The following is a 25,014-nucleotide window of genomic DNA, read 5'->3' on the forward strand; positions in this document are numbered from 1 at the left end:
GGGTCAAAACGATGCCGTTTCATGAGGGGAGGAGGGGAGAGGAAAGAGTCCAAACTGGTTCGGATTTTTCAAACCTGCCGGTTTGCCAGCTTTGATCAAATTAAATCTAGCCGGTTCAAATCAAGTCTCACCGGTTTGCTTCCTTGTCTGATCAGTTGACACACTCGGATTGGCTTTGTCACCGATTCACCGGTTTCTGGTCCGACCGGGCAAGTTGGTCCGGTTCTGACAACTATTTATACATGCATTGTCTATTGATATCTCATTGGAAATGTGTCAAATGGATATTAAGATAACTTGCTGGCAGTGTTGATCAGGAACTCGTCTTTTACTCTAGTTCTAATTTAAGATTGTTTTGCTTTGCAGACTCGGACTGAAACTCAGATGCAGATAATAGGCATTCAATTTGTGGTTATGGAATCTATCTTGGAGCCAATATTGTGTCATGGTCTAGCCGAAAGCAAAGCTCAGTTGTTATGGACTCTTATCTTGTATTGAGTTAGACTTTCATTTTGTTAGAGAAAAAGTAAATCAACAAAAATTGCATGTTGTTCATATTGCATTTTAGATCTGGTTATAGACATATTAACGAAACCATTATATGCTGCTTCATTCTTGAAATTCATTCTTTAGTTTGAAGGAGGCTAATAGAGGAAATGAAACACAAGGTGATGAGAAACTGAATATTAGTGATGAGAGCTATTTATTATGCTATAACAAAATTTTCCGCGTTGCCTTTTGTGTATATATATAGTTAGAGGTTACTTTTAATTTGTATCAAATACAGTTCAATCAATAATAGTTTTCATTTCATTTCAGCAATTATAATTCTCTCTCTGCACAATCTCTAACAAACATTATTGTGACTAAACATTTTTGTTGAAATTATGTTAACCACCATTTTTTGTGGTGCATTATTATTATATTATAGAGCTTTTTGTTTCTTAATTTTATTGGAACATTATATAATTGCTTCGGTACATATATATGTTAGGAAAACTTTTAAGTGTATTGGTATAGTAGTGTTTCAGTCATTTTTAACCGTTAATTTTAATTATAAAAATATATAATATATAATTAAGATCAATGAATTAAAATTAAATTTACTGAAATATCGGTGTACTGATATATTTAACAATTTTTCTATATGTTATCACTAATATATAATAAAAATAAATGCGAATGTCTTCTAATAATAAGATAGGAGGGATGATATCAAATATCAACATCTAAGGGAAAATTTGATCCAATTTGACAACCATAATTAAGATTTTGATCTCATTTATGTATAAGCTACCACATTATGTGAGACATCATCAATTGTGTTCTCCAATATGTCTAGCATATGCTTCTATGCATCCTTTTCCTTTATATTTTATTTCTTGAAAGCAATGTGACATACATGAACGACGTCGTTGAATTCCATATAGGAACAAAACGTCCAAATCCACATTACCAACTTAACAAAGGCCATGAGAAATAAAAACTAACATATAATTGATACTTCTGATTTCCAAGTACGTATCTGATTAATAAGTTTAGACAATACTCTATTAAATATTTTCGCAACATACCAACCTAATTAAAAACTGAATACGTATTTGGTATTGGAGCTATAAATTAAGGGTAAGGTAACATGCCAAACAAGCTCGTGTTGATGCTTATTGTGTCAATACAATATATTTCATGGTTTTGAAAACCGAACCGGATTGGCCGGTTCAACCGAATTAATTGAAAACCGGTCAGCTAGTCGGTCCGGGTAAACCTAGAAACCGTCTGATAAAAATCGGTGAAAAATCGGTCAAATCGGCGATTAACCAGTGAACCAGTAGAATCGTCCGATTTTTTAGAGGATTTTCGATTCGAAAATATACCCTCTAAAACGTCGTCGTTTTGTGTAAAAAATTAAAAAAAAAAAAGAAGAAGAAAGGCAAGTGCTGAAGCTGAACCCTAAATCACCAAACACCAATTGAAACCACTCATCTCTCCTCTCTTCTCCGCGTCCAACACCCACAATCCTCTCCTCTCTTCGAATTCCAACAACAGCCACCACCCACCATCCCACTTCAGAGCTCGAACTCATCGCCGAACCCTTCTCTCCTTTCTCTATCTGTCACCCTCTCTGTCCGAGCTCGCTTTGTCGCTGTGGGTCGCGTCGCTTCGCTGCTCCTCGTCGTGGGTCATTGCCGCTTCGCTGCTCCTCGCCGTGGGTCGTCGCCGCTTTTCGGATCCTTGCTGTGGGTCCTCGCCGCTTCTTTCCTCCTCGTCGTTTCTCCTTCTCCCCTCCTTGTTGGCGTCGTTTCTGCTTCTATGCTCCGCACCGTGTCTCACCGTCATTGCTTCTCCGTCGTGGCTTCTCTTTTTCGCGTGGAGTCTCGCAGTCGAAGCAGCTACCTTTTGTCGCGTCTCAAGTCTTTAGTCTCTGCTTCAACCATAGCAGGTCTCAGATCTCAAGTTTCAAGTCTCTTCTTCTCTGCTTCAAGCCTTCAACCCTCTCAGGTCTCAAGTCTCAGTCTCTAACACTCTCTGATTCTATTTCCCTAACTCTATCTCTCTGAAATTTTAAATTTATTCTGAACATGCATATGATGTATTATTGATGATTCTGCTGACTTTTGAGATATTAATGTTTTGAATTTTTATTTCAATTTAGTCTGATCATATTGAATTAATTCTACTGAAGATTGAGTTATAAATTCAATTGTTTAATTTATTAATTTGACTGAAATTGATGTTTAGATCCAATCTGTTGTATTTGTTTTGGTGAATTATTGTTTTGCTGCTATTGATTCAAAATAAAAACATTGCCACAATTATGGATTGAATTTACTATATGGCTTCATATGATTTGGTTGAATTATGCTTATGGTTCTGGATACATGTTTTGGATGTTTTGGTGAGTGACTTGATTGACTTAACAGAAGAAATTCACATACTGGAGAGTTGGAGTTTTTTTAATAATTTTATTATATATTTAATAAAACCGGTTTAACTCCAATTGAACCTCAGTTGGACCATTGAACTATTAAACCGGTCACCTGACTGATTCAATGACCGGTTCAGTTTTTACAACCTATATATACAACTTTTTTTTTCCTCAATTTTGATTTTCTTATTCATTTTGTGTTCTTTAATTTTATTAAAAAAATGTACAATATCATAAACATGTTATTTTAAATTAATTAATAAAAATACTGTTTAATTGAAGAACATGTGCATGACGTGAGCACGCAGCAAGCTGTGAGATTGACTTGTTCAAGTACATTTGGCAGCTGCTTGATTTAATACAAGTCATAATCAAGATTGGTGGTTCACTACATGTGCCTGTTTAGGCAAAATTGACACATATAGAAGCAGTGAATGTGCATGCCTGCAATCCTGCATTGCATCTGATTATGTTTTTTGGGATCAAGATTCTTTAAAATAGAAAATTAAGAAAGTGAGTGAAGAGTTAATTATTTTTAAATTAAAATATAAAGTAAATAGTTTATTTTTTATCATGAATAATTTAGGTACTAATAAAATTGATTATAAAAAATTAAAATTAAAATTGTATGATATAAAAGATAAAGTTTGTTTATAAAATATTTAATTGTTAATTTTTTATTAATTTTATTAAAATTTCTAATTTATCATTGTTTTATTATCTTCAACACTTTAACTTTTTTTTTTTATCTCTTTGACACCATCATTGTTAGCAACATAAAAGAAAAAAAAATCACATCCTCTAATTTTAGAGTTGCTTATATCTTCTCCTTCACCATTACCATCTCCTGCATCTTCTTTTCATTTCTGATTCTCAAAAGAGAAACAGAAAAAAAAAAAAACAAAAGAAAAGTAAAACTCAGATAAAAAAAAGGGCAAGATAGAGTTTACGGAATCTTGTGCAGTTCCAACAACGGCTTCTGACAATCACAGATACGATAATGCGTAGACTCTCTCCTTCTCCTATTACTTCACTCGCGATGGCAGCGGCAGGCAATGGGAGCTTTCCATGCCATCGCATCAGCCTTTATTCTCCCTCTCTTTTGTTCTTCTTTCTGCCTGTGTCTTTCTTTCACTCTCTCAACGTTCTTTGTCTCTCAGTCTTGGCAGTTTAGCTGCGGCAGCAGTCCTTTGCGGGCGACACCTTCTTCCTCCTTTTTCTCCTTAACAGTTTTCCTTTTCAGCTCTCTCTCTCTCTCTCTCTCTCTCTCTCTCTCTCTCTCTCTCTCTCTACGCGTGTATGAAGCCACTACTAAAGCTTTTCAGCCTCTTCAATGTCGACGTTGGCAGTTGAAATAAAACACCGTGATTTTTTCAATCCTTGCTCAACTAGATGCTGGAAGGTAGAAGATAGGTTTGGAATAGATTTTGGATCCGAGTTTGTTGGGGTTTGACCCGTGATAAAAAAAATTAAAAAAATGGGTTACAGTAGTTTTATTAACAGATGTGAGGACGCCAGTGATGCTCTAAGACCCCAAATTTTCAGAAATTAAATATTGTTATTTAATGATTTATTTTATTTATTCGAGAATATATTTTCAGAAATTTTTATATTAATTGAATACTATCTTATTATTCATTTTGAAAGCTTTAATAATCGAAAAAATAAAGATGATTTATATGCTTTAATTTAAATAATTAAAGTTTTAACTTTATTTTATGATTTTAAAGGAAATTAATTTGATTATCTCTAATTATTGAATTAGAGTATTTATTTGAAAATAAACTTGTTAGTTGATAATTAAATAGCATTTTTATAAATATTAGTGTTAGATTAAAATTAGTTTTCAATTACTTTATTACCCTAATTTTATTAAAATTACTAAACTATCCAAAATTCCCAGTTTCATTCACAAAACCCTAATTCCCAAATCAAAACTATGATTTTATCCTAAATCTAACCCTAACCTCACCGCCACTCATCACTCACCGTCCCCAAGCCCTATATGCACACATACACGAAGAAGTTGAGAAAAAAAGAAAGAAAAGAAAGAAGGAAAGAGAGAAACGGAGGGCGAGGAGAAAGAGAGAACTAGCAAAGCAGAACAGAGAGAGGGGAGGAGTCGCTGGCTAAGCTTGCTGCCACGCCGTCCAACCCACCGCCACCGTCACACCATCTCGCCGTTCATGCCCGCCAACGTCCAGGGAGCCATGAGTCCGCATCGTCGTCACCGCGAAGAGGGAGAAGACGCGAGCTAGAGGAGCTGCGCTAGTGACCGTCGCAGTCGCCCTTCGGGAAGCCGTCGCCGTGCACGCCATCCCTGGAGGAGAAGAACGCGACAGAGAAAAGGAAGCCCGTGCCACCGTCGTTGATCTGCATGTGCTGTCGTCGTTGAGCTGCTCCGCCACCGCTGCTTGCCGTTCTGAGCTACTGCACCACCACTGCCGCCGTGGTGGTTGCCTCTGCCGAAGCTTAGTCACCATTCTGCTCTCTGAAACTCGTCACCGGAGCTACGGCTGCTTCGCTTTTGATTTCTTTTGTGTAGTAAGTTACTTTTGCTTTGAAAACTCTTTTACTCACTTTTCTGTGTATATTTTTGAAGTTTTGGTAACGTAGGGTTGAGTTCTGATTATTGCAAGTCGCGATTGAAATTGTGGTTGCTGCGGGCCGTGAGAGAAAAATGGTTTGTGATGCATTTGAGTTTTTGAGTTTCGACAATTGAGGTAAGCATGTTTTCTTAAATTCATTTTACTTTCAAGAGTTGTTATAAGTGCATAATAATATAAAAATATATTTATATAATTACACGAGTCTTATGAATTGAATCATATTGTTTGGATGGCTGCGATTATTTATTTGATTGATTTATTAAGTTATTGAAGAAGTTGATTATTCTGATTTGCTGTTTTGATTTGTTAAGTTGGTCATTGTTGAATTGATTTTCCTTGAATTATTGGAAAATGTTTAATGTTGGAATTTAGTTTAATTTTTGAAATGTTTTATTTTATAAAAGATTCAAAACTGGAATTTAGTTTGATTTTGGAAAGGATTTGATATTTGAAACTAGTTGGAAACGGTTTGGAAAATGTGGTTTTAATGGGACTCGTAAGGGTGGCATAGTTTGAACTTTAGAGGAGATGCCGCCCAAATTTTTATAAAAATTAGAGACTTTGTTTAAAAATGTTTATTTAGAAAGATTTAGATTGTTTTGGATTTTACAATTAGATTTTTGGAGTTATTAAGAAAAGGGTTACGTTTGGAGTTTTATTTATTTAGAAAAGAATGAATTATATTTTGAATCTGAATTATTGAAGGAAGTAATAAGAGGTATGATGAGAATGAGTGTGAGAATGAAGATTGATTTTTTAGTATGATTTTTGAATAATTGAATGATAATGAGAATGAATGTGAAAATGAAATTGAATTTGATTGAGATACCTGGTGTTCGTTACCTAGCGATCTCAGGTGTTTGGGTGGAGAGGTGGGTTAACAGGATCCCGGGTGGACTTGGAGTGGGCGTGGAGGTACAAACAGAAAGTTGATGATGCTGGAGGAGGAGAGAATGAGGGGGTGGCCACCTACAAGGACACTCCAACGATCAAGTCAGTGTCCGTACGAGGTAGTAGGCGAATTAGGTAAAATATGACGTACCTCGGGTGGAGAGCTGACCTCTCCCCTTATATACTGTGCTGGGTGGGCCCATGAATGACCTAGCCCATTGGACGAGAGGCTCCCATGAGCTGTCCCATTGGTTTGTGTGTTGTTCTTCTTTGTGCATTTTTCTCTATGCATGCCTAGGTTTCTACTTGTTCTTATTGCTTCTTCTTTTAGAGAGGGCGCCACTGGGTTTTACTTAGATTTTTGCTTAGGTTCTGGGTTAGTGTTGGGTTAGCGTAGGGGGTGATTTAAGGAGTTGTAGTTTGTTTTTCTTACTGATAGGGTAACCGACCTCCCGTTTTGACTAAGTGGTGCCCCCGCTGTAGGTATCACTGAACACCCCGTGCTTTCGAACCTGGCTCAGCAGCCGCTGGCCAATTTTGTCGATCATTACGCCTGGGTTACTTCCGATGTGAGGGACACCCCTTCTAAGGTCACAAAGGAGAGCCTTCATGATCTTTGCGAAGCCGGCTCTTGTGCGGAAGGGGGCTTGAGGAGGCGTTGTACCAGGTTTATGTTCCGGTTGATCGGGAGCGTGTCTGCTAAAAGAACCTGGCAGCTCCACGGGTTGTCGACTGGTTGTGGGTTTACAAACCCATGTTCACGACCCTGGGAGTTTGCTTGCCTTTCTCTCCTTTCGTTATGGGTTTGCTGAACCGTTGTGACGTTGCTCCGTCACAACTGCACCCGAACAGTTGGGCTGACATCCGATGCTTTGAGATGGTTTGCGAGTATTTGGAGCTCCCGATCTCTGTGAGCGTTTTTCTTTGCCTCTTTCTTCTTACGAGCCCTTCTCGGTTGGGGAAGACGAAAAAGGGATATATGTCCTTTAGGGCTCAGTAAGGCTGCAGGATCTTTGGCCTTTTTTAGGACTCTTTCCATGGTTTTAAGTCTACCTTCTACAAGGTTAGGCCAGTTGAAGGGGTGTTTAAAACCGATCCAATCCGAACAAAACCGACCAACCGAGCCGAAAAAACCGATAACCGAACAAACCGAAAACCAAAAAAATGATATTTTGCAATTTTTTTGCGGTTCGGTTCGGTTTTCGATTTTAATTTGAAAAACCATAACCAAACCGAACCGAACCGGTTATACTGAAAAACCTATATAAAAATCAAACCCCATCCCCCCTTCCAGGAAGATACACCTGCCACTCAACCCTAGCTCCCTCCTCTCCCCCACTCTTCACTCTCTTTTTCCAAACCGTAGAAAATTCCACATCCCACCCTCACACGCCGTCGTCCTCTAAGCCCCTGACGTGTCGGACAGCACCCTCGCGGTGGCCTTCCTCGTCGTGCTTCCCTCTTCTCGGCACCGCCCTTCCTCCACGCACAAAAGCCGTCATCTCTTCCATGCACAGAAGTTGTCGTCTCCTCCCATCGTCTTCCTCCTAGCATCCTCCTCCACACCGTCATTTTCTTCTCTACAGTTCACAGAGTCGTGGTCTTCATAGTTCACTGGCACTTCGCATCTCTAATTTGCAGTTCTAAATTTGTTGGATCTGACTATTTGTTGTTGTTTTGTTTTTGGATTCTAATCTTGTATACGTTCTGATTTGTTATTTTGATTTTTAGCTTTGATTACTGGTTATTTCTTCTTGTTTGTGAGTTTTGTTTAGGGTTTTGGATCTGATTACTTCTTTATTTTGATTGTATGTTCTGTTCTGAGTTTTGCTTAGGATTTTGGATCTAATTACTTCTTTGGTTGTGATTACTGATCATCTGTTATTTTGGTTTTTTATTATTTGTTCTTGATTTGAGTTTTGCCCTGGTGTTTGATTTTAGGGTATAGATGGATAGAAGTTTAGAACAGGATAACTTTTTGAATTATTTGGAAACCGAAAAAACCGAACCGAACCAAACCGATTTTAATTGGTTTGGTTTGGTTTGGTTGGTGTTGATAAAAAAACTGAACCGAACCGAACCGAAGAATAAATATAAAATTGGATCGGATGACTTTTTCTCAAATAACCGAACCAAACCGCACTGCGAACACCCCTAGTTGAAGGTCATCAGCCCTTCTGGCTTACTGCCGAGTGGGAAAAGCGGATCCTGACCTACTGGAGTTTTGGGGCGGGATCCGATTACTTAATAAAAATATCCTACGACTGGTTGAGCCCGGAGGATCGTAACATTGCCGACATCTTGTTGGCTATTTTTGGCGAGAAAAACCTTAATCTTCATATGGTTATGGGGGACCGGGAGACCGGTCGGTCGTATGTTGTTAAGTTCTTCATTTTTCTTGTATTTTTGCTTAGTTTTTTTTTACTTTCCCGTTGCTCACACCTTTACTTTTTTCTTGTAGTTTCCATGGCTGGTGGGAAAACTATCCTGGCTCAGTTGATGGACCTTATTCGCGATGGTGATGAGGACTCCTCGGTAACCCCTTCGGTGAGTCCAGATCAGGAGGCTGCCGAGGAGGCTAGTGGCTAGGTTGCAGGGGCTGATCAGGCAGAAGCGACTAAAGTTCCTCTTGGGAATGCTCCGGTGAACCCAAGTGTGGAGGAGGAGGTTCATCTAGAGGAGGACTTGGGGTCTGCTGACGACGACCTGCAGGTCATCGGCAACCCGAAGAAGAGGAAGCGGGATTCGGGGAAGGCCTTTTGCATCATGAAAAAGAACTTTGATGCTGGGGGGTTTTATTGAGTCTCAATTGCTTCCTGGCACCGAAGATTACTTCCGGGATACTGACCTTGCGAGTCAGGCGCGGTGGATCTACCGTAGTTTCCTCCATGCTGCCGCTATTGCTAAAAAGGTGGAACCCGTCTAGAGGAACTTTCATGTTATGGAGGGAAAGCTTCGGAACTCCCAGAAGGATCTGACTGACTCAAGATCCCGGGAGGAGTCTTTGAAGAAAAGATTGTTCGATCAGGAGCAGAAGGCTAAGGAAGATGCCAAGGAAATCAACAGGCTAGTGGAACGGAATCTCGCCTTGATGAAAGACTTGAATGCTTCCCGTGGTGAGACTATCATTGCTGAGAAGAAGATCAAAGATTTTGAGGAAAAGCTAAAGCTGGTGGAAAGCTCGGCGATGACTGCCCATTAAGAAGCAGCTGCCCTGAAGAAGAAAATAAGGAGATTGCTAAGGGGGCCTGGGATGCCGTGAAGATGACTGAGGAAGGAATCAAGCTGCAGGTTGCTATGCTAGCTCCCGACCTCGATCTTTCTCAGGTGGGCGCTCTCAAGACGATTGAGGACGAGAAGATTGTTGACATTCTCAAGCCTTGAGATGGATTCTTCTTTTCAACTTTTTATATTCCTTGCCTTTGTTCCTGTATTTTTTGCTTTTGCTTTTGGGCCTTTCTAAGGCACTTTTGCTTGTAATGAACACTTTGACATTTCATTTTAATTAAGCCGTTTTATGATAACTGTTCACTTGTTCGGGTCATCGTGGCTTTGCCTACTTTATTGGTTATGCTTATCCGGGACGTCGTGGCCTTTTGGTTTACCATTTTTATGGTATTTTACCATTTTTATTGCTTGTTGCCTTTGAGTTATTTAGATTTTGGTCCCTTTGGTTCCCGAGGTGATCAGTCCCAGGTTTCCATTAGGTCGACCGCTCGTAGTTTTGTCGTTTTGTCGTATTTGGCAAAAAAATCTTGTGAAAGACAAAGTTGTTATATATGCATATGTAGAACTTAAAACAAAGGAGTTAAAGACAAAGCTTATATATACAAAATCAAAGAAAGTGGAAACGAAGGAAAATGAAAGAGTGGATGTGGAGGGGTCGTCAGGCCGTGAAGTCACTCTCTCCTACGAGTAAAATCTTCTTAGGTTTGTCATGTTCCATGTCTTCGGCACCACACTTCCATCTAGTTTTTCTAGCTTGTACGCACCCTTTCCGAGGACTTCTCTTACCCTGTAAGGTCCTTCCCAATTTGTGGCCAACTTGCCTTCTCCCGGGGTTGGTGGTCCTATGTCGTTACGTCGTAAGACCAGGTCGCCTTCCCCGAGGCCTCTCTTTAGCACTTTGCCGTTGTATCTTATGGCTATTCTCTGGTTGATTGCTGTCTTTGTCAGGTGTGTCATCTGTCTTGTTTCGTCAACTAGGTCTTTCTCGATTGCCTTGTTTCCTCCCGAAAGAAGTAATCTCGGGCTCGGCTCTCCTATTTCGACTAGGATGACTGCGTCGACCTCTTATGTGAGTCGGAAGGGGGTTCCCCCGTTAGATGACTGGGGAAAAGTTCTGTAAGACCATAAGACTGAGGCTAGCTCGTTTGCCCATGAGCCATTCTTCCCTTCGAGTCGCTTTTTTATCCCTTTTAATATGACTTTGTTGGCTGCTTCTACCTGTCCGTTGCCTTGGGGGTGCTCGACTGAGGAGAATTTTTGCTTGATTCCTAATCCTAAGAGGAATTCTTTGAACTGCTTGTCAGTGAATTGTGTCCCATTATCTGATATGACAGATTTCGAGATTCCAAATTTGGTGACTACTTGCTTCCACATGAATTTTTGACAGTTTACTGAGGATATGTTGGCTAGTGGTTCTGCTTCTACCCATTTGGTGCAGTAGTCTATGGCTACTATTAAGTACTTTACTTGCCTTGGCCCGGGTGGGAATGGCCGCAAGAGATCGACTCCCCATTGGGCAAAAGGTCGGGGGGACATCATCAGACTAAGTTCCTCGGGTGGGGCTTTGTGGAAGTTTACATTTTCTTGGCATTTTTTGCACTTTTTACAAATTTCTGGGCGTCTGACATCATTGTGGGCCAGTAATATCCTGCTCGGATGATCTTTCTCACCAACGACCTTCCTCCAATATGGTGGCCACAACACCCCTCATGGACTTCGCTTAGTCCGTCTGGTCGGGGCATAGGCAATTGAGCAAGGGTTGGTGGAGCCCTCGCTTGTACAATTGCCCTTGTATGATCATATATTTGGGGGCCTCCCTCATGGTGGCTTGTGCTTCCTTCTCGTCTTGGGGTGTTTCGCCGTGTTCCAGGTATCGGAAAATAGGGTCTATCCATGAGGGGGACTTAGAGTTTGGGTTGCGCATAAGACGATTGCTGGTTCAGTTGCCAGTCCTTGGATTAGGAACCTGCTCCCTGTCCCAGGCTTGGTGCTCGCTAGCTTAGAGAGGAGGTCTGCTCGGGCGTTCTTTTTTATAGGGACATGCTGGATTATGACTTCCTCGAAGCTTTTGCATAACTCTTTTACCTTTTCTAGGTATTTTTGTAGTAGTGTGTCCCTGGCTTGGTAGCTGTCGTTTATTTGGGATGTAACGATCTGGGAGTCACTACTAACTTCTATCCTGGATGCTCCGACTTCTTTAGCTAGGATTAGCCCTCCTATTAGTGCTTCGTATTCTGCCTGGTTGTTGGAGACGGGAAAATCGAACCTGATCGACTGCTCGTAAGCTACCCCTGCTGAGTTTTCGAGAATGATCCTGGCCCCTCCAAACATTTGGTTGGATGCTCTGTCAACGTAGAGCTTCCACCGTTTGGTATGTCGGGTGCCTCTCTTGTGATCTCTACCAGGAAATCTGCCATTGCTTGGGTTTTGATTGCTTGCCTGGGCTCGTATTGTATATTGGGACAGCTCTACTGCCCATGCCATCATTCTCCCTGTGAGGTTGGGTTTCTGGAGGACTTGCTGAATGGCCTGGTCAGTTCTTAGGATGATCACATGCCCTTGGAAGTATTGCTTGAGCCTTCTCGACGAGGTTAGTAGGGCGTAAGCCAGCTTTTCCAGGTTGGTGTATTTCAACTCCGCCCCTTGGAGTACTTTACTGATGAAGTATATTGGGAGCTGAGTCTTATCTTCTTCTCGGACAAGGCCCGCCGCCATGGCCTGTTTGGTCACTACTAGCTATAGGTACAAAGGTTCTCCTTCTCTGGGTTTGCTGAGCACGGGTAGTTCTGAGAGTATCTTTTTGAAATGGATGAACGCTTCTTCACAAGCCGGGGTCCACTCGAAGGCGATTCCTTTCTTCATTAGGTTGAAGAATGGGAGGGCCTTTTACGTCGAGGCTCCGAGAAACCGGGATAGAGCCATAAGCTTCCCGGTGAGTCGCTACACATCTTTGACGCACCCTGGGCTTGTCATTTTGAGGACCGCTTCACACTTATCTGGGTTAGCCTCTACCCCCCGTTGTGTTATCATAAAGCCTAGGAACTTCCCGGCCTCCATAGCGAACGCGCACTTGAGTGCATTGAGCCTCATTTTGAATTTTTTTAGCACTTTGAAGACAGCTTGGAGGTCGTCTATGATGCTGTCTGGCTATGCTGTTTTTACCAAGATATCATCGACATAAACCTCTACTATCTTACCGATGAGGTCATGGAAGACTTGGCTCATTAGTCTTTGGTAGGTGGCCCCCGCATTCTTCAATCCAAATGGCGTTACCTTGTAACAATAAGTGCCTCCTGGTGTTATGAATGCCGTCTTCTCCTCATCAGGTCGGTGCATCGGGAGCTGATTATAACCGGAGTACGCGTCCATGAAGCTGAGAAAACGATATCTTGCCGCCGAATCTACCAAGGTGTCGATGTTGGGAAGGGGAAAGAATCTTTAGGGCATGCTTTGTTTAGGTCGAAATAGTTGACACACATTTTCCATCTTCCACTAGCTTTTTTGACCAGGACGACGTTGGATAGCCATGTCGAGTACTCAAGCTCTTTGATGAACTCAGCTTCGAGTAGCCTGGCTGTTTGTTTGGCGACCTCATTGGCCCTTTCTTGGGACATCTTTCTTCATCGCTGTGCTAATGGCTTTGCGTCTGGTTTGAGCTAGTCGGTGGGACATGACTTCGGGATCCAAGCTTGTCATGACTGATGGCGTCCATGCGAAGAGATCACTATTTTCCCTTACAACTTCCATGAGTGGGTCGTTGAGCTAATGGGGCAGATTTTTGTTTGCAAAGGTGAACTGCTCTGCCGACTTCCCTATCTGAAACATTTTCATGTCTGCTTCCGGTTCTGGTCTCGGCTTGTCTTCCATTCGTACATCCAGGTCTGCCAAGAATACGCCGGCTGCCTTTTTAGACTCTCTCCTTAGGGAGAGACTGGCATTGTCGCAGGCGACCGCCGCTTCTAAGTCTCCCCTAACGGATCCAACAGTTCCTTTGTCCATCATGAACTTCATTGTTAGGAATTTAGTGCATATCACGACTGAAAATTCGTTGATGGTTTTTCTCCCTAGAATGATGTTGTAGGCCATGGAGTCTCTGAGGACGACGAAGTCCGCCATAACTGACCTCCTAGCGTCACCGGCTCCAAGGTAGATTGGGAGAAAGATCGTCCTGTCGGGCTTTATATAGTGGTCGCCTAGCCCCATGACACCGTGTTGGTGACTCTTAAGGTTGGACTCCCTAAGTCCCATGGCGTCAAACATGTTCCTGAATAGGATGATGGAGTCGGCTCCAGTGTCGACGAGGATCCGCCTGACCAACCCAGTCCCAACCATTGCCGTGATTACCATGGGGGTTCTCAGGGAGATCGTGAAACCACTGATCTTCTGGGCTAAAGGATATCATGGGGGTCCTCTGTTTGAGGTGGTGGGACCTCCTGTCGAGATAGAGAAGATCCGGGTAACCTTCTTTGCTGCTGATTTGGATTTGGGGGGTATCGCGTCCGACCACGACGTTAACCACAAAAGTTGGAGGGTTGTCGGTGGCCCCTGTGGGCTCTTGTCTTGCCTTAACAGTCCGGCTATGATCTTCTTCTGAGCGCTCCCGTTCCTGTCTTCTTGGTTCACGGATAAGTCGAGAGAACTCACTCAATTTTCCTTCCCAGATGGCCTATTATAAGACATCTTTGAGGTCGAAACAGTCTTGGGTCTTCTGCCCGAAACCCTTGTGATAATCACATTAGAGGCTTTTGTTGTCTCCCGTTCTCTCTTTGAGTGGTCTAGGTCTAGATAGGATTCCCTTGTTCACAATTTGCTGGTAGACTTTCACTATGGGCGTTGTGAGTGGCGTGTAGTTCGTGAACCTCCCTACTTGTGGGAGTTGTTTATGTTGCTTGGCTGGGGTTCCGTCTCTGGGAGCTTCCTTATATCTGTCGACCTGGGGGGCCTGCCGAGCTGGTGGGTTCGGGAGCTGCCGTTTGTTAGCTGCTACAACCTGACTTACTTCCTCATCATTGATGTATTCCTTGGCCACGCTTTAAATTTCCTGCATGGTCCATACGGGCTTAGTTGTGAGGTGCTTTCTAAAGTCTTCATTTAGTAGGCCGTTTATTAGGCAAAGACTAGCGACCGAGTCCGTGAGGCCGTCGATTTCCAAGCACTCGTCGTTGAACCTGTCTAGAAACTTCCTGGTCGGTTCCCCGGGCTTTTGGGTGACCCCTAGCAGGTTAATCGGGTGCTTTGCCTTGACTGTGCGTGTTGTGAACCGAGCTAGGAAACTTTGAGAGATGTCTGTGAAGGCTGTGATGGACCTTGTGGGAGTGCATTGAACCATCGAATCGCTGGGCCGGCCAGCATCACAGGGAATGCCCAGCACCTGACTGCGTCGCCTACTCCTTCCAGATTCATTCTCACTTCAAAGGCTGTGAGGTGCTCTTGGGGGTCCTTCGTCCCATCATACCTCATGTCCATTGGCTTGTCGAAATTCCTCGGAAGCCAGACCTTGAGGATTGAGGGGTGGAAAGAGGTTGCTCTTATGATGACGGGTTCCAACCGTTTCCTGCCTTTCCCTTTTCAGGACTCCCTGTGGCTATCGGATCCGCCTTCGTTAGGTCGTGAGGTCGCTTGGGTGTGTATTTCATCTTCGCGTCTTGTTGGGCTCCTTTCTCGGCTCTCATGTCTTTGGGAAGGGGAGCGGGTACGGGTGCAACATCGGCTGGCGTCGCCGCAGGAGTGGCTGATGTCTCCGTGGGATTGGCTCCTTGTTGCCAGCTCTCATTCAAGGTTTTGTACTCTATGTCTGAGTTCTTGCATGATCTTGGCGCTATCGGTTCCCGTCCCTCCGAACGGGCGTCTTTCGGGGGTCTTGGTGTAGATCTGGTTAGGCTGAACGGAGGACCGCGGGTGTTCAGCGGCACGGGTGCTGATTGGATTTTTGACGGTTTAGAATTTCACAAATGAAATCTCGTTGTAAAGTATAGTCTCTAAACCAACAATAATCCCTTCATACAAAAATTTTGTTTGTCACAAGTACAAAACCCTAAAATCTATAAACCGAAGTATTTAAACCTCGGGTCGTCTCGCAAAGGACTTGCAGGGTAGTGTTCTTGTTATTGGTTATGAACTTGTTTATTTTGGGGTTTTAGATGAGAAACATGAATAGTAAAGGATAATGAAATTTTATTAACAAAATGGTCTTAGCAAGGGTTGGTTATCAAGGGTCTTCATCATTATCACTAGCCACAAGTATGGTAGTTGCAAGGATTAATCCCACTTAGTCATCCTTAAGTCAATTAACAAAGGAAAGTCAAGTGAGTTATTTTTCTTTTTTTTCTTTCTTTTTCTATTTTTTTCTTTTCTTTTCCATATTATTTTTCTTTTTCTTTTCTTTTTCTTTTGTTTTTCTCATTTTTTTCTTTCTATATACAAGAGCATCAATGCGTAAGGTTTACACATTTTAATTAATACATGAGTATGTACCCAATTCCCAATATTTCCAATAAAAATATAAAACTACCCTTTTACTCCCCCAATGTCCCAAGGTTCCCACACTTGAATGATACACACACTATAGCCTAAGCTAATCAAAGATCCAAATTAAGGACAATTATTGTTTTTCGCTTTAAGGCTTGTAATGTGCTAAAATTAAGAATAAGTGGGTTAACCGTAGGCTCAAATTTGGCTAACAACGGATGATAAGAGGTAAGGCTATTTGGGTAAATGAGCTAATGAAATGATGGCCTCAATCATATAAATGCATGAATACACAAAATAATGGAAATAGAGAATCAAACAAATCAAAGATCACAATCATAGAAAGAGAATAATTACACACAAGAAGGAAAAATAGGTGGTTATAAATTGTAACCACATCAATAGGCTCAAAACTCACTTGCTTGTGTTCTTAGCTCCAAAACATGATCCACAAGATATATAATTCAAGCAAGTTCTATGAAAAGTTTTCACTCAAATCAATTGAGATGCCCTATAGATAATTTTCTCGAAAAATTTCATTATTTTGACTAAGCTTATTGTGTATATATATGCAAAAATAAGAAAATGTAACAAAAATCCTAAAAAACTAAAATTAAATGCAAAAGTGTTGAATTTAGAAACTTGTCACCCAAAATCGCCGACCGGTCGGACGACCTCCCCACACTTAAAAGTTTGCACCGTCCTCGGTGCATTCAAAGATGAGCAAGGGAGTACGACGAATCTCCGGATTGCTGCGTGTTCTTAGTCTTGCTTCTGTTATTGCTTGTGGTGCATCATTCATGAAAAACAAAAATATAAACCATAAGATGGGAAAACAAAAGCAAGGAAGCATACAATATTGGAATGAGGTAAATCACTAGAATTAAGTGAGTGAATTAGTGCGACATTAGTGAAGATAGGGATGTGAGTTCTAAATTAGGCGCCTTTTAGAACACACAATAGTATGAAAAGTTACGTCACAAAAGAAGCATACACGTCACTTATTCTAGTGTGCTTGAGATGCTTTAAGTAAGCTTGTAAGGTAAAACAAGCATTAAAGAAGCATGAAACCATTCAAGTCAAACATATATGGATGCATATGATCATGAAATATAATGCATTAAGATAAATACACAACATCATCCATCAAGAATTTTCCAAATCACAGAATAAGGCTCAAACCACATGGTGGCCAAATCATGTAATTCAAGATGAGTTATAAGCTCGAAGGCAATTCTCATCACTTGGTATTTTCAGAAGGTAAGCATGAAGGACTCAAAACCAAGTAGCAAAGTATAACCTCAACAATAGAATCCAACAAAGATGATAAACATAATGATGTTAAGAAAACATCCCTTTTTAATACTCAGCAACAAGTAATGGTAAACAAGAATAACAATCAAACACATATAATGAAAAAGAGACAATGAAATGAAAACTAAACTAACTAAGCAACTAACTAACTAACTAATTAACTAACTAACTAACTAACTAACTAATAACTAACTAAAATAAATGGTTATCAATGGTGTTTGGAAGTGTTGGATGAGGGGTAGAAGGAGGGAAGAAGAAAGGGGAAGGAAAGAAATGGAAAGAGGAGAAGACAAGAAGTGGATGGAAGAAAGGGCATCCACGCGTACGCACGCATTGCGCGCGCGCGTCGATGGCTTCTTTCGAGAGTGGCGCGTACGCGTCATGTGTGCGTGCGCGCGAATGGGGTTTGTGCCAGAGGCACAACGTTGGTGCGGCGCAGGCACAACTCTCTGGAAAATGTATGGGGGGTGGAACTTCTCAATCCACGCGTACGCACGCATGGCGCGTGCGCGTGGATGGTCCAAAATGCTTGATGCACGCGTACGGGCGCAGTGCACGTACGCGTGGATGGTGCTCTATTTTTCAAAAATTTTTGCTATGTTTTTGCACCAATCTAAGCATTCTAAACCTCCAAACAGCTACCAAAACACCTTAGAACCTTATTTAACATACTAAAATACTAATTAAACTCAACAAACTAATCAAAATATGAAATTAAACTAATTCTACCAATATTTACAAAAGAGAAAATGAAAGGATTTTACCATGGTGGGGTGTCTCCCACCTAGCAATTTTGTTTATTGTCCTTAAGTTGGACTTATGGGGAGCTCCTCTCAAGGCGGCTTGTGCTTGAACTCATCTTGGAACTCCCACCAATGCTTGGTTCTCCATTATGCCCAAGATTCCCTATTTGTTGCACCAAGTGTTGATGGAGTTCTTCATAAGATTGGGGCTCCCAAAATTGATTCTCCTTGTGCGATCCGGGGTCCCTGGTGCACGAAATTGTGATCAATACTTTTCACAACTCAAATAATCCCCGGTGATGAAACCAAAAACTTGGTGTTCAATACCATGGCATAAACACAACTTCGCACAACTAACCAGCAAGTGTACTGGGTCGTCCAAGTAATAAACCTTACGCGAGTAAGGGTCGATCCCACAGAGATTGTTGGTATGAAGCAAGCTATGGTCACCTTGTAAATCTTAGTCAGGCAAACTCAAATGGGTATGGTTGATATACGAATAAAACATAAAGATAAAGATAGAGATACTTATGTAGTTCATTGGTAGGAACTTCAGATAAGCGTATGAAGATGCTTTCCCTTCCGTCTCTCTGCTTTCCTACTGTCTTCATCCAATTCTTCCTACTCCTTTCCATGGCAAGCTTAAGCAAGGGTTTCACCGTTGTCAGTGGCTACCTCCCATCCTCTCAGTGGAAATGTTCAACGCACCCTGTCACGGCACGACTATCCATCTGTCGGTTCTCGATCAGGCCGGAATAGAATCCAGTGATTCTTTTGCGTCTGTCACTAACACCCCGCCCTCAGGAGTTTGAAGCACGTCACAGTCATTCAATCATTGAATCCTACTCAGAATACCACAGACAAGGTTAGACCTTCCGGATTCTCTTGAATGCCGCCATCAGTTCTAGCCTATACCACGAAGATTCCGGTTAAAGAATCCAAGAGATATTCACCCAGTCTAAGGTAGAACGGAGGTGGTTGTCAGTCACACGTTCATAGGTGAGAATGATGATGAGTGTCACGGATCATCACATTCATCAAGTTTAAGAACAAGTGATATCTTAGAACAAGAACAAGCGGAATTGAATAGAAGAACAATAGTAATTGCATTAATACTCGAGGTACAGCAGAGCTCCACACCTTAATCTATGGTGTGTAGAAACTCCACCGTTGAAAATACATAAGTACAGGGTCTAGGCATGGCCGAATGGCCAGCCTCCCAATGATCTAAGATAGCATAAGAATGAAGATAGCTACCAAGATGTCTCAATACAATAGTAAAAGGTCCTACTTATAGAAAACTAGTAGCCTAGGGTGTACAGAGATGAGTAAAAGACATAAAAATCCACTTCCGGGCCCACTTGGTGTGTGCTTGGGCTGAGCAATGAAGCATTTTCATGTAGAGACTCTTCTTGGAGTTAAACGCCAGCTTTTATGCCAGTTTGGGCGTTTAACTCCCATTTTGGTGCCAGTTCCGGCGTTTAACGCTGGAATTTCTGAGGGTGACTTTGAACGCCGGTTTGGGCCATCAAATCTTGGGCAAAGTATGAACTATCATATATTGCTGGAAAGCGCAGGATGTCTACTTTCCATCGTCGTTGAGAGCGCGCCAATTGGGCTTCTGTAGCTCCAGAAAATCCACTTCGAGTGCAGGGAGGTCAGAATCCAACAACATCTGCAGTCCTTTTTGGTCTCTGAATCAGATTTTTGCTCAGGTCCCTCAATTTCAGCCAGAAAATACCTGAAATCACAGAAAAACACACAAACTCATAGTAAAGTCCAGAAAAGTGAATTTTAACTAAAAACTAATAAAAATATACTAAAAACTAACTAGATTATACCAAAAACATACTAAAAACAATGCCAAAAAGCGTACAAATTATCCGCTCATCACAACACCAAACTTAAATTGTTGCTTGTCCTCAAGCAACTGAAAATCAAATAAGATAAAAAGAAGAGAATATGCAATGAATTCCAAAAACATCTATGAAGATAAGTATTAATTAGATGAGCGGGGCCTTTAGCTTTTTGCCTCTGAACAGTTTTGGCATCTCACTCTATCCTTTGAAATTCAGAATGATTGGCTTCTTTAGGAACTCAGAATCCAGATAGTGTTATTGATTCTCCTAGTTAAGTATGATGATTCTTGAACAAAGCTACTTATTGAGTCTTGGCTGTGGCCCAAAGCACTCTGTCTTCCAGTATTACCACCGGATACATACATGCCACAGACACATAATTGGGTGAACCTTTCCAGATTGTGACTCAGCTTTGCTAGAGTCCCCAACTAGAGGTGTCCAGGGTTCTTAAGCACACTCTTATTGCCTTGGATCACAACTTTATTTCTTTCTTTTTTTTTTCATTGCTTTTTTCTTGCTTCAAGAATCATTTTTATGATTTTTCAGATCCTCAGTAACATGTCTCCTTTTTCATCATTCTTTCAAGAGCCAACATTCATGAACCACAAATTCAAAAGACATATGCACTGTTTAAGCATACATTCAGAAAACAAAAGTATTGCCACCACATCAAAATAATTAAACTGTTATAAAATTTAAAATTCATGCAATTCTTTTTCTTTTTTCAATTAAGAACAATTTTTTATTTTTATTTAAGAAAGGTGATAGATTCATAGGACATTCATAACTTTAAGGCATAGACACTAAGACACTAATGATCACAAGACACAAACATAGATAAACATAAGCATAATTTTCGAAAAACAGAAGAATAAAGAACAAGGAAATTAAAGAACGGGTCCACCTTAGTGATGGCGGCTCTTTCTTCCTCTTGAAGATCCTATGGAGTGCTTGAGCTCCTCAATGTCTCTTCCTTGTCTTTGTTGCTCCTCTCTCATGATTCTTTGATCTTCTCTAACTTCATGGAGGATGATGGAGTGTTCTTGATGCTCCACCCTTAGTTGTCCCATGTTGGAACTTAATTCTCCTAGGGAGGTGTTTAGTTGCTCCCAATGATTTTGTGGAGGAAAGTGTATCCCTTGAGGCATCTCAGGGATCTCATGATGAGTGAGGTCTCTTGTGTGCTCCATCCTCTTCTTAGTGATGGGCTTGTCCTCATCAATGGGGATGTCTCCCTCTATGTCAACTCCAACTGAATAACAGAGGTGACAAATGAGATGAGGGAAGGCTAACCTTGCCAAGGTAGAGGACTTGTCCGCCACCTTATAGAGTTCTTGAGTTATAACCTCATGAACTTCTATTTCTTCTCCAATCATGATGCTATGAATCATGATAGCCCGGTCTATGGTAACTTCGGACCGGTTGCTAGTGGGAATGATTGAGCGTTGAATAAACTCCAACCATCCTCTAGCCACGGGTTTGAGGTCATGCCTTCTCAATTGAACCGGCTTCCCTCTTGAATCTCTCTTCCATTGGGCGCCCTCTTCACATATGACTGTGAGGACTTGGTCCAACCTTTGATCAAAGTTGACCCTTCTAGTGTAAGGATGTTCATCTCCTTGCATCATGGGCAAATTGAATGCCAACCTTACACTTTCCGGACTAAAATCCAAGTATTTCCCCCGAACCATAGTAAGCCAATTCTTTGGATCCGGGTTCACACTTTGATCATGATTCTTGGTGATCCATGCATTGGCATAGAACTCTTGAACCATTAAGATTCCGACTTGTTGAATGGGGTTGGTAAGAACTTCCCAACCTCTTCTTCGGATCTCATGTCGGATCTCCGGATATTCACTCTTTTTGAGTGAAAAAGGGACCTCGGGGATCACCTTCTTCAAGGCCACAACTTCATAGAAGTGGTCTTGATGCACCCTTGAGATGAATCTTTCCATCTTCCATGACTCGGAGGTGGAAGCTTTTGCCTTCCCTTTCCTCTTTCTAGAGGTTTCTCCGGCCTTGGATGCCATAAATGGTTATGGAAAAACAAAAAGCAATGCTTTTACCACACCAAACTTAAAATTGTTGCTCGTCCTCGAGCAAAAGAAGAAAGAAGAGAGTAGAAGAAGAAGAATGGAAGGGAAAGGGAATGGCTTTGTGGTTCGGCCAAAAAGGGGAAGAAGTGGTGTTTAGGTTGTGTGAAAATGAAGGAGTGAAGATGGGTTTATATAGGAGAGGGGAAGGGCTAATTTCGGCCAAGTGAGGGTGGGTTTGGGTGGGAAAGTGATTTGAATTTGAATGGTGGGGTAGGTGGGGTTTTATGAAGGATGGATGTGAGTGGTGAAGAGAAAGATGAGATTTGATAGGTGAAGGGTGTTTGGGGAAGAGGTGTTGAGGTGATTGGTGAATGGGGGAAGAAGAGAGAGAGTGGTGGGGTAGGTGGGGATCCTGTGGGGTCCACAGATCCTGAGGTGTCAAGGAAAAGTCATCCCTGCACCAAATGGCAAGCAAAATTGCGTTTTTAGCCATTTCTGGCGTTAAACGCCGGACTGGTTCCCATTTCTAGCGTTTAACGCCAGCTTCTTGCCCTTTTCTGGCGTTTAACGCCAGTCTGGTGCCCCTTTCTGGCGTTAAACGCCCAGAATGGTGCCAGACTGGGCGTTAAACGCCCATCTGCTAACCTTACTGGCGTTTAAACGCCAGTAGGTGCGTCCTCCAGGGTGTGCTGTTTTTCTTTCTGTTTGTCATTCTGTTTTTGCTTTTTTCATTGATTTTGTGACTTCTCATGATCATCAACCTACAAAAGAACATAAAATAACAAAGGAAAATAGATAAAATATAACATTGGGTTGCCTCCCAACAAGCGCTTCTTTAATGTCATTAGCTTGACAGAGGACTCTCATGGAGCCTCAGAAATGCTCAGAGCTATGTTGGAAGCTCCCAACACCAAACTTAGAGTTTGAATGTGGGGGTTCAATACCAAACTTAGAAGTTGGTTGTGGCCTCCCAACACCAAACTTAGAGTTTGACTGTGGGGGCTCTGTTTGGCTCTGTTTTGAGGGAAGCTCTTCATGCTTCCTCTCCATGATGACAGAGGGATATCCTTGAGCCTTAAACACCAAGGATTCTTCATTCACTTGAATGATTAACTCTCCTCTATCAACATCAATCACAGCCTTTGCTGTGGCTAGGAAGGGTCTGCCAAGGATGATTGATTCATCCATGCACTTCCCAGTCTCTAGGACTATGAAATCAGTAGGGATGTAATGGTCTTCAACTTTTACCAAAACATCCTCTACAAGTCCATAGGCTTGTTTTCTTGAATTGTCTGCCATCTCTAGTGAGATTTTTGCAGCTTGCACCTCAAAGATCCCTAACTTCTCCATTACAGAGAGAGGCATGAGGTTTACACTTGACCCTAAGTCACACAAGGCCTTCTTGAAGGTCATGGTGCCTATGGTACAAGGTATTGAAAACTTCCCAGGATCCTGTCTCTTTTGAGGCAGTTTCTGCCTAGACAAGTCATCCAGTTCTTTGGTGAGCAAAGGGGATTCATCCTCCCAAGTCTCATTTCCAAATAACTTGTCATTTAGCTTCATGATTGCTCCAAGGTATTTAGCAACTTGCTCTTCAGTGACATACTCATCCTCTTCAGAGGAAGAATACTCATCAGAGCTCATGAATGGCAGAAGTAAGTCCAATGGAATCTCTATGGTCTCATTTTGAGCCTCAGATTCCCATGGTTCCTCATTGGGGAACTCTTTGGAGGCCAGTGGACGTCCATTGAGGTCTTCCTCAGTGGCGTTCACTGCCTCTCCTTCCTCCCAAAATTCGGCCATGTTGATGGCCTTGCACTCTCCTTTTGGATTTTCTTCTGTATTGCTTGGGAGAGTACTAGGAGGGAGTTCAGTAATTTTCTTGCTCAGCTGACCCACTTGTGCCTCCAAGTTTCTAATGGAGGACCTTGTTTCAGTCATGAAACTTTGAGTGGTTTTGATTAGATCAGAGACCATGGTTGCTAAGTCAGAGTTATTCTGCTTAGAACTCTCTGTCTGTTGCTGAGAAGATGATGGAAAAGGCTTGCTATTGCTAAACCTGTTTCTTCCACCATTATTATTGTTGAAACCTTGTTGAGGTCTCTGTTGATCCTTCCATGAAAAATTTGGATGATTTCTCCATGAAGGATTATAGGTGTTTCCATAGGGTTCTCCCATGTAATTCACCTCTTCCATTGAAGGGTTCTCAGGATCATAAGCTTCTTCCTCAGATGAAGTTTCCTTAGTACTGCTTGGTGCATTTTGCATTCCAGACAGACTTTGAGAAATCATATTGACTTGTTGAGTCAATATTTTGTTCTGAGCCAATATGGCATTCAGAGTGTCAATCTCAAGAACTCCTTTCTTCTGACTAGTCCCATTGTTCACAGGATTCCTTTCAGAAGTGTACATGAATTGGTTATTTGCAACCATTTCAATCAGCTCTTGAGCTTCTGTAGGCGTCTTCTTCAGATGAAGAGATCCTCCAGCAGAGCTATCCAAAGACATTTTAGATAGTTCAGACAGACCATCATAGAAAATACCTATGATGCTCCATTCAGAAAGCATATCAGAAGGACACTTTCTGATTAATTGTTTGTATCTTTCCCAAGCTTCATAGAGGGATTCTCCTTCCTTCTGTCTGAAGGTTTGGACTTCCACTCTAAGCTTACTCAATTTTTGAGGTGGAAAGAACTTTGCCAAGAAGGCATTGACTAGCTTTTCCCAAGAGTCCAGGCTTTCTTTAGGTTGAGAGTCCAACCATGTCCTAGCTCTGTCTCTTACAGCAAAAGGGAATAGCATAAGTCTGTAGACCTCAGGGTCAACCCCATTAGTCTTGACAGTGTCACAAATTTGCAAGAATTCAGCTAAAAACTGATGAGGATCTTCCAATGGAAGTCCATGGAACTTGCAATTCTGTTGCATTAGAGAAACTAATTG

At 41.8% G+C, this 25,014-nt stretch overlaps 1 non-coding gene across 1 annotated transcript; it reads left to right on the forward strand.

Annotated features, from left to right (window-relative positions):
• Nucleotides 1–24,636: 24,636 nt before the first annotated feature.
• On the forward strand, nt 24,637–24,744 carry LOC112719308 (small nucleolar RNA R71). The gene has a single exon (XR_003161614.1). It is a non-coding gene; the product is annotated as a small nucleolar RNA R71 (small nucleolar RNA).
• The last annotated feature ends 270 nt before the right edge of the window (nt 24,745–25,014 follow it).

This window comes from Arachis hypogaea, chromosome 10 (genome assembly GCF_003086295.3).
Source record: "Arachis hypogaea cultivar Tifrunner chromosome 10, arahy.Tifrunner.gnm2.J5K5, whole genome shotgun sequence".
Taxonomy (NCBI): domain Eukaryota; kingdom Viridiplantae; phylum Streptophyta; class Magnoliopsida; order Fabales; family Fabaceae; genus Arachis; species Arachis hypogaea.